Below are 10818 nucleotides of genomic sequence, written 5' to 3' on the forward strand. Positions count from 1 at the left end.
CACATTTATGAAAATAGAACAGAGCAGAAAGGGTGTTGCAAGATTTGGACACTCCGTGATAACAAGTGATAAATATAATGTTTATTGATATGCATTAAAAATGTAACAGAAGGGGGGCGTGGCTTGGCGGCCATACTGACCAGACGTACTGACTGTCGGCTCTCTCCCATCCGAGAGGTTTTCTGCGGGTCCCAGGGTATTGCTCCCCTTAAAATTCCCCCAGGTTGTGGCCCTTAGCAACGCGACTGTCTCCTGCATGCCAAGAGCTTTGAATGCCAGCTGAAATCAGCCTGTAACTCCTGGAAGCATCCCCACAGTCAGACCGGAGCTCTCCATCCCACAGTTCTTGAGTCGGTGCACTCCCCCCCATCCCCCAGGTCCTTACCTGCTGGCTTCTTTCCCCGTCTAGCTGGGACCTTCAAGAGGCAAGAGCGCTCCACCGCCGCCGAAAAACCGGAAGTACCCGGCACCCGCGCTTCTGGTTCCCCGCTGTCGAGAGGTCTGTGTCCCATTGTCCCTGAAGCGCTGCAGCCCACTATATCAAGCCCCGCAGCACTCTGCCTTGCCCTGTCTATTCCTCAGGATCTAAACAGAGAGACTATCCTGTAGAGAAGCTGCGATCCCTGCCACACGCTATTCTGACAACCAAATTGGACCAATCGGCTTCTATCCAGTGTCAGCAGCACAGAGATCTACTGCCACCTAGTGGATTTCCACTAACACCAATTCTATTCTGCTGATTACTCTGCTGTGCTTCTGGTACTGAAGAGGCAACTCGGTTATAATCTTCAAATACAGGTCTATTTCAAGTGGGTGATTGATCTTGCCAGTCATCCCCAGACTTTGGTCTCCTGCTAGACGTTGTGACACCAGAAGTGGCCCCGTGGCCTGCTACGATCATTGTTGGAGAGGTCTGGCGGGCCGGTGAGTGGGTCCTGTGTCGCCTGTTAATCTTTGGAGTTCATCCACCAGTTGTAGCTCTCATTCTCTGTGCGATACCAAGAGTTTGCGCATATGTTTTAGCTTCACTTCTGGCTCAATGCGGATGGCCGGGGTCCTCAATTGTAATGCTGCTGTAATGTAGCGGTTAACTCATCCCCGAGTGGCCTTTTCTGATCGAATTTTCTGCTCTGAAATTTGCTGTATTTGACCTATCCTCCCCGAATCCTTTTTTATCTCTGACCCTACTATATTTAATTATGCCGAAAAACAAAAAACCTCACTCTAAGGGTATCCCTCAATATTACCCTAATAAGACCTCTTCAGTCTCTGGAACGGAGCAAGCAGCTTCTCCTTGCTCTCGTGAGGACTCGGACTCCGACGAAGATGTGTCTGCTCCAGTTACCAAAAAAGACTTTCTTTCTTTGATCAAGGAGATGAAAGAACTTCGGTCCTCGGTCCACGCTGAAGTCCAGCACGCTTTTCATAGTCTGAGATCGGAAGTGTCCTCATTGGGTTCCCGTACGGACCATATTGAAAGGAAGATGGAGGACGTTGTCTCATGCCAGGAAGCTACGTCTGACGACCTTTCTCAAATCCGCCAGGAGCTCAATACCATCCCTGAGCGCCAAGAGGATATGGACAATAGAGCCCGGAGAAACAACCTCCAAATTAAAGGCGTCCCGGAGTCCGTTGAATCTGCAAATCTGGACCCTTATCTCCGGAAACTTTTCTCCCAGCTTGCTCCAGAAGTCCCGGAAGATCAACTCTTGCTAGATAGAGCCCTTAAGCCTCGTCCATCAGATCAATCTACACCTAGAGACGTTATCCTCCGCCTTCATTTCTTCACAACCAAAGAAGCTCTCTTACAAGCAGCCAGAAAGATCCCTTCTTTATCATATGAGGGATATACTCTTCAAATTTTCCAGGACCTTTCCCCCACCACTCTATCTCGGAGGCGAGAGCTCCAGCCTGTCACCTCAATCCTCAGGGAAAACAACATCAGATATTGCTGGGGGTTCCCCTTTCGTCTATATCTTTGGCACCAGAACCAACAACTGTCAGCTAAAAGTTTAGGCGAAGCACTGGATCTTCTACGAAAGATTGCCCTGAACCAACAAGCCCCTTTGGAAGCTTCTAAAGCCCTTGCTAACGGTGCGGGCCCCTCAACACCGAGAGCGCAACGGATTCCTCGTAGAGATTGGTCAACCGTCCCCCGTCATTCTAAACTGCAATCCACGGATCCCTGATCTCCATGCCCTCGTTCCTGCTCCCTCTCCAAAGTGCGACCGCTCCATCCTCTACGGGTCTCGTTGTGACTCTTGCAACTTCCTGATATAGTTCTATAATTGGACATAGAAACCAAGGCTCCCATGTCTTCAGATGTCCTTGCCCCTCATCCTCTACTACAACAAAACTATAATGTGGATGCTGGGCACTGTAATGCCTTATTCTATCTGTTGCCTTGTTGTTGCCTGCCCCCTGAGAAGACAGGTTGTTGTTCTTTATATCTTCATCTAGGTGGGACGAAACACTGACGATGCGCAGACTACAGTTCCTGCTTCCGCCACCGATAAGTAGCTGTGATGCTCTGTTTTATTTGTCTCTATGCTGTATTATTGGTTTTACGGTTGTTATGTTGTTTATTTGATTCTTTCTATAGCTCTTTTATTGGGCCACCCTAGGTGGCTCCACAAGTGTCTACTATGATACGCCCAGTGTTATTGAGTTATTTCCTACCTCATATAATATGTTTATTGCTGCTAATTATTACCTTTGTCTTCTTCTCCTTTCTTGTACTTCCCCTTCTCCTAATCTACCCTAGAGGTTAGTACTCTCCCTATTTCCTCCTCAATCCCCTTCCTCCCAATAGGTCATATACACTAAAATGGTCTCTCGGCCTCCCCTTCTGGGTCCCCCGGCCCTCCGTCTTCTTCTGTGGTTGCTCATCGGCCACCACCCCCCTTAGAGCCTAGAGCCTGGTCCCCCTAATGGTTTGTCCATCATGTCCTATCCCCTACCAGCATTTGTGACAAGTGGACTTTGGTCCGCTATGTCGATCCCCTTGTACCCTTAACCTTTGGTTCTCCCCTCCTTCTCCTCACTGGTTGCCACCTAGCACGTCATCCCCGATACAGTCTTCCTTTTTCCTCCTCTCTCCCGACATTTCTTCCCTCTTCTGGTCTCTAGCGCTCATCTCATTGATTTTCCTATGACCCTCAAGGGCCTCAACTCCCCTCAGAAACGGGCTAAACTTCATTCCTCTCTCAAATCCCTTAAAGGGGACTTGATATTCCTACAAGAAACTCATTTTGTCCAACATCTCCACCCCGAGCTCCGCTCCAGAAAATTTCCCTTGACATTTCATGCATGTGACCATAGGCAGAAAAAGCGGGGTGTAGCAATCCTGTTTGCGCACCATTTAATTTTTGAACTTCATGACTCCCATAAAGATAAAGAAGGTAGATTCCTCATTCTCATAGGCACTTTGAATAATCTCCCCTGCACTCTAGTGAACCTCTATGCACCCAACGCCGGCCAACATAGGTTCTTCAAAAAACTGGGTTCTTTGTTAGCACATGTTCGCCAGGGTGAACTTATTGTTGCTGGTGACTTTAACGCTGTTTTAGCCCCGACCATAGATCGTTCCTCAGGCCCCTCCTCTTCTCCCTCGAGAAGAGATGCCCACACCACAGCTGCCTTACAGGCTTTTCTGAAACTCCATAACTTATATGACTCATGGAGAGTACTGGACCCCCTAGCCAGGGACTATACCTTCTTTTCCTCTCCCCATAATACCTATTCCCGGATCGACATGATCCTGCTCAGCCACGACCTCACTCTCTTAAACTTAACTCCTCCCAAATCTTCCCTGTTACCTGGTCTGACCATGCCCCTTTTTCCGCTGTCTTCACCTCCCTTGCTCACCGCACTCCTAGAGCAACCTGGAGAATCAACGAATCACTCCTACATGATAAAGAAACCACTACTCACCTAAATTCTCTTCTCTCTGAATACTTTGAGACGAACGACACCCCTGATATCTCCCCTATGACTCTCTGGGACGCCCATAAGGCTGTAATACGTGGTCATCTTATTGCCTTGGCGTCTCGGACTAAGCGATTCCGTCTGGCTAAAACTATTCAGTTGACGGACTTGCTGAGAGCTTTAGAGCAACGTCACAAATTGAGCCCTGATCCCTTGGTTCTCTAGGAAATTGCTTCTGTCCGTGGTGAATTAAATCTCTTGTTGTCCCACCAGGTTGCTAATAAACTTAGTGTGGCTCAATCAGCGCTACTATGAAAAGGGCGACAAAGCTGATAAATTGCTAGCCACCAAACTTAGAGCTAAGATAGCGGCCCGGAATCTCCTGGCTATCAGGGACTCCGAGGGAATTTTACATTATGACCCTCAGCGGATACGTGCTGCCTTTCAATCCTATTACACTAAACTTTATAACCTTCCCCAACCGTCTGATCCTTTAGTTTCCCAGCAACACTCGCAGTTGATTGAATCTTTTCTTTCCTCTGCTAAGCTTCCAAAACTCTCTCCACAGGCTAGTACTCTTCTGGGGGATGAGATTACTAAAGATGAAATTGAGCAAACCATAAAGTCTCAGAAAACAGGAAAGTCTCCGGGGCCGGACAGCTTCACTGCTGTGTACTATAAAAGGTTTACTGGGCTCCTGGTCCCCCGTTTGCACACCCTATTCAATTCAATCCTGACTGGGGGTTCCTGGTCTAGGAATTCTTTGGAGGTTCGGATCTCCGTCATTCATAGAGAGGGTAAAGATGTTCATGACTGCGCTAGTTATCGCCCTATCTCCCTGCTTAATACAGATGTCAAATTATATGCTAAAATTTTGGCTAATAGACTAAATTCGGTCCTTCCCTCCCTTATACATTATGATCAGGTTGGCTTCATACCGGGTCGTCAGACCAGAGACAATACCAGGAGAGTCGTTGATCTGATTCATATCATTAACACCAAGAAGGCCCCGGCCATTGTTCTCTCCCTGGACGTCGAGAAGGCTTTTGACAGGATCTCTTGGAGCTTTATCTCCCGAGCCTTGGCGGCGTTTGGGATTTCGGGAAACCTCCTCACGGGTATTTAAGCCTTATACTCTCGACCCACCGCAAGAGTCATGATCAACGGCTCTCCCTCTGACCTTATCGCCATATCCAACGGCACACGCCAGGGGTGTCCTCTGTCTCCTCTCATTTTTGCCCTTGTTATAGAGCCTCTTGCAGCTTCTATCCGGGCCTGTCCGAACATACAGGGTGTGCGGACGGGGAATCTTGAGAGTAAGCTCTCTCTCTTTGCGGACGATGTCCTTCTGACTCTCCTGCAGCCTGAGAAGTCTCTCCCTGGACTCTTTAGCATATTACACCACTATGGAGACCTTTCTGGTTACAAGATCAATATTACAAAATCAGAAGCTCTCCTCCTTAATATTCCATCCCCAGAAGGACTGGTACTCACTTCCCGCTTTAACTTTCGGTGGCAGAGAAAGAAAATTAAATACTTTATTACCGATTCCTATGACTCCCTCTACCGGGAGAACTACCCGGGCCTCTTTGCTAAGATCAAGTCTGAATTGTTCTCCTGGCGCTCATTGATCATTTCGTGGTTGGGCAGGGTCATCTCTGTCAAGATGAACCTCCTCCCTAAGCTTCTCTACTATTTCCAGACCCTTCCTGTCCGAGTCCCCCTCTCGGATCTGACCGAGAAAATGTCTATGATCTATCCAAAAATGTCTCTCTAGGTTTATCTGGAACGGCCGGTCTCCCAGGATTAAGCTGGCTCTCTTAAAGAGACCCACCAGAGGTGGTGGTAGGGGTTTCCCGGATTTGAAAATTTACTACTGGGCGGTTCATCTGAGACAGATTGTAGCCTCCTTTGCCCCCCCCCCCGCGGCATTGTCGTGGGTTGACATCGAATCCGCTTATCTTAATTTTCCAATTTTGTCCTGTATATGGGGTCTCTCAAAACAAAATAGATCTCCCCTCACCTCCCAATGCCCTACCCTACTATTCTCAGCTGCAATATGGGAGACCTGCCGACCCCATCTCAAGATACCGGTGTCCTCTCTTACTATCCTACCTCTTTGGGGTAACCCTGCGTTTCCTCCTGGGCTCTCCTCTGCCTTCTATGGTCCCTGTATCACTGCGGGAGTCCGATTTGTCGGAGACCTATTATTTCAGGGGGCCTTTATTTCCTGGGATGATCTACGCTCTAAATATCCAAGTCTCCATCCTAAATTCTATGAATATTTCCAGATACGACACTTTGTGGGCTCTCTCCTCGGGGGGGCTCCTCTCCCCCCTCTTAGGTCTCCCTTTGTATCCCTATGTCTCTCCTCACCTTTGGGTAGGGGCACTATCTCCTCTATCTACAGCCTAATCCTCAATGTACTTTTACCTCCGGGAGGTAGGCATGAGAGGGAGTTGGAGAGAGATCTGGGCCCGCCCCCAGAGGAGGATTATTGGGAAATCATAAGGGAGCAAGTTGCCACCAGCTCTATTTCCACTTTGGTGAAGGAGAACGCGTGTAAAGTATACTATAGGTGGTACTACACACCCGACAAACTCACTAAAATGTTTCCCTCTAGTTCTCCACTGTGTTGGCGGGGTTGTGGCCAGATGGGTTCCTTTTTTCATATTTGGTGGTCCTGTCCTAAAATATCCTCCTTTTGGGATCGAGTTAGGGCCCTCCTCTCCTCCTTCCATGCCCTGTCCGGAAAGACCCATGGTCTTTTCTTCTCTGTTACCCTCTGATTGAGGATGATAGAGAGTCTGCAAAATTAGCCTCCCATGTTCTGGCTGCTGCACGATGCCTAGTAGCTAAGTCTTGGAAACAAGTTGAACCCCCCACTATGGCGGCCCTGCGATCCTATATCTGGTTTATTGCCCGGATGGAACAGATTACATACCACCTGCATGATAAGAATGATACATTCCACCAGATTTGGGCTCCTTGGCTTTACTTATAACCCCATAACTCTTGTACCAACCCCTTCCTCCTAAAAAGACTCCCTATGTTCATAGATGGCCTGACTCTTGATGCGGTTTCCCTTCCCAGAGAATCTGAGTAGTATCCACCTTTGAAACTTTTGTTGCCCCTCTCATATTTATTTGTTTCTCTTCCTAAAAAGGGAAGGGCAAGGAATTGTGTGGATAAAAGGAAGTATGCTCTCTTTTTCTTTCACTCTCGGTGGCGACCAGCCCCCTCCCACCCCCCCCCCCCTCCCCACATTATATTGTTATAATATGTTATAGTTTCTTGAACATTCTGGATAACAATTGTATACTTATCTGTCTGTTTATTATTATCCTCTGGCTATTTTGTATATTAGTTATTCAAATATTTTCTGTTTCATTGACATATGCCCATGATAAGTATTGTTCTCTGTTTTTGTTTCTTGCCCTGCAAATGTACTAATTGTTGATTCTTATCTGTACATGACTGCTATTTTTCAAAATAAATAGTTAAAAAAAAAAAAATGTAACAGAACTTGTCAAGATTTCTTTTAGAGCAAAATATTAAAACCTAAAATAATTAAAAAGGTGTTTTTAATTGAATTTAAATTACAAAATAGAATTGTATGGCTTTGCTGCCTCTATATATATATCAAGAAGTATTTCCAAAATAGGATTTATACATATTCTACTATTAGTGGTAAATTTAGTAATAGCTGATTGTGATTGTAATATAATATTATTAGATAAACTATTCCACTCACCAGAAGAAGATAGGAGATATAGATCTTATTACAATTAGTAGGTTTAGTCTTACAATATGGAATATATAAACTGTCCAAAATAAGACCGTTATAGTGTAAAGCCAAATATCTTAAACTTCGGGCACCATGGCTATTAACTCGTAAAATATGATCCTCCTAGTTATGCCACCTTGATCGCAGATATGCGAGAGGTCCTTGCCTGTAATAAACTGGGGAGCGATCAAGAATGGAATAAGGTGGCTAGTTTTACAGCTAATAAGAGGAGGCAGCAGAGCGGAAAACGCCAACGCGCATTTCACACAATCTTTTTCAAGGCAAAAGAGTCTTTATGACTGCTTTTCCTAACTATGATTCTCTGTTAACTACTACTGTAACTTGTAATAAAAAATTGGATATTATCTGTGCTCCACATTGTCGCTGCTTCAAATGATGGTTCAAAGTTGTATATATAATGAAGCAAATACATCTGCCTTTAGAGGTTGGTTTGTGTCTAAATGCAGACAAGCAGTACGCATGACTGGCATTTTGCTCCTCTGCCGTTGCCAGTGGTAGGATCCCGTCTTCTCTTGTTCAGATATCGGTAGTTTGTCTACCACCAATGTCTGGGCTCGTGGGGTGGTGGACCAGGGATACAAGATAGATTTCCTTGGTCTTCCTCCCAGATGGTTCTTTGCCACAGTTCTTCCCACTTGTCCACAAAAACGACTGGCTTTACGAGAAGCAATTCAATCCCTCTTTTCTTCCGGAGTAAATATTCCAGTGCCAGCTTCTCAAAGAAATTTGGGTTTTTATTCCAACCTTTTTCTCGTGCCAAAACCAAGCGGTTCATTCAGACCAATTCTGAATCTGAAATCATTGAACACCCAGGTCAGAGTGCCCAGATTCAAGATGGAGTCTTTGCACTCAGACATTCACGGCAGGGAACAAGGAGAATTCATGATGGCTATAGACATCAAAGATGACTATCTGGAAGGGTCATCAGTCCCTTTTGAGGTGTGCCTTTCAATCAGAGCACTTGCCACTGCCCCACATATCTTCACCAAGATCATGGCGGTCATGGCTGCTCTTTATTCGACACCCGATTACGACGGGTATTCTGGCTCCAGGACAAGATTCTAGCCATGCAGAAGATGGTGAAATCTCTGTTGGTGGCAAGGAGGCCTTTGATACATTTCACCATGAGAGTTCTGGGCAAGATGGTATCAACTTTCGAGGCGATCCAGTTTGCTCAGTTTCATGCACGGCAGTTCCAGTTGGAACTTCTGTCGTAATGGAACAAATCCCATCTGAATCTGGCAGGCCAGGTATTCCGCCTGTCTCTGCAGATGCGTCAGTTGCTTCTTTGGTGGTTACACAAACAGAATCTCGCCAGGGGATGCAAATTCTCAATTTGGAATTGGACTTTGATGACAACGGATGCCAGCCTTCGAGGTTGGGTGGCTGTCTGTCTTCACGCTCAGTTTCAGGGCCTTTGAACTCAGAAGGAATCCAGGCTTCCAATCAATGTTTTGGAACAGCAAGCAGTGTTTCATGCTCTTATGAGTTCGCAACACTTCAGTCAGACAATGCCACAGCAGTGGCATACCTCAATCATCAGGGCGGCACCAAAAGTCCCTTGGTCATGTGGGAAACACACAAGATATTTCAGTGGTCCGAGGTTCACGTTCCGGTGCTCATGGAAATCTTTATTCCCGGAATAGACAATTGGCAAGCAGACTTTCCAAGCAGGCAGACTCTGCATCCGGGCAAATAGTCCCATCCAGAGGTGTTTCGTCAGTTGGTGGAACGGTGGGGCCAGACAGATGTCAACATGATGGCATCTCTTTTGAACCACAAGGTTCCTCTCTTCTTCTCCCATTCAAGAGATCCAATGGCTGTCGCAGTAGACACCATGTCTGTGTACCTTTAGTGTACCTTTTTCCACCGGTGGCCATGCTCTGAAGCGTGTTATAAAAGGTACTCCGACGTGCTCTCCATGCCAGGAGCTCGGAAGTGGTGGTTGCCGCTATGCCCAGACCTATTAACGCAAGGTCCCCTTTGTCATCTAGGTTTACAACGTCTGGCTTTAACGGCGTGGCTGTTGAAGCCTTGATCCTAAGAGTTAAAGGTTTTTCCGAACATGTGGCGCAAACCATGCTTTGTGTTCGAAAACCAGCTTCTGCAAAAATCTGTCATCGAGTCTGGAAAACATATCTTGGCTGGTGTGAAAAGAAGGGATATCCTACTGCTTTTCGCTTGGTCAGGTTACTTAGGTTCTTGCAGGACAAGTTGGATGCAGGCTTGTGTCTTAGTTCTCTTCAAGGTCAGGTTTCAGCTCTTTCGGTTTTCTTTCAAAGAAAACTTGCTGTCATACCTGACGTGCAAACTTTCATTCAGGCCGTACTTCATGTACAACCTCCATATGTTCCTCCGGTACCACCATGGGATTTTAATTTGGTGTTGAATGCTTTACAGCATCTGCCTTTTGAATACAGTGGATTTCAAATTTCTAACCTGGAAAACAGTTTTTTCCTTTTTGTCCGTTTCTACGGCACGCAGATTTTCAGAGCTTGCTGCTTTATCTTGCATGTCTCCTCGTTTTTCATAAAGAGAGGCCAGTTCTTCGAACCAAGCCCTCTTTTCTTCCTAAGGTTGTGTCTAGATTTCATCTAAATCAGGACATTGTCATACCTGCCCTGACTGATGCTACGTCTTCAGATAACGATAATTCTATTAGTTATCTCGATGTTGTCTGAGCCTTGCGCATTTATGTCAAAAGGTCTCAGAAAGTGCACAAGACTGAGGATCTTTTGATTCTCTATGATGCTCAAAAAAGAGGTTGGCCAGCTTCTAAATTGACTATTGCTAGGTGGATTACTACGTTATCTGTCAAGCTTATAGTGGAGCTGGGGAGCCTGTCCCAAAAAATCTCCAGGCGCACTCTACAAGGTCTGTGAGTGCTTCCTGGGCGGCCCGCCATACTGCCTCCTCTGAACAGCTGTTTAAAGCGTCCACGTGGTCGTCTGTACCCACATTTTTTACAAGTTTAATGTGTTTGCACCTGTTAGATCTAAAATTCAGATCCAAGTTTGCCTGTGGTGTCAATTATATCTGGAAGCGCTTCAATCAGCTGGAGAGGATTGACACAGACCAAGTTC

Source organism: Mixophyes fleayi, chromosome 7 (assembly GCF_038048845.1).
Source record: "Mixophyes fleayi isolate aMixFle1 chromosome 7, aMixFle1.hap1, whole genome shotgun sequence".
Taxonomy (NCBI): Eukaryota; Metazoa; Chordata; class Amphibia; order Anura; family Limnodynastidae; genus Mixophyes; species Mixophyes fleayi.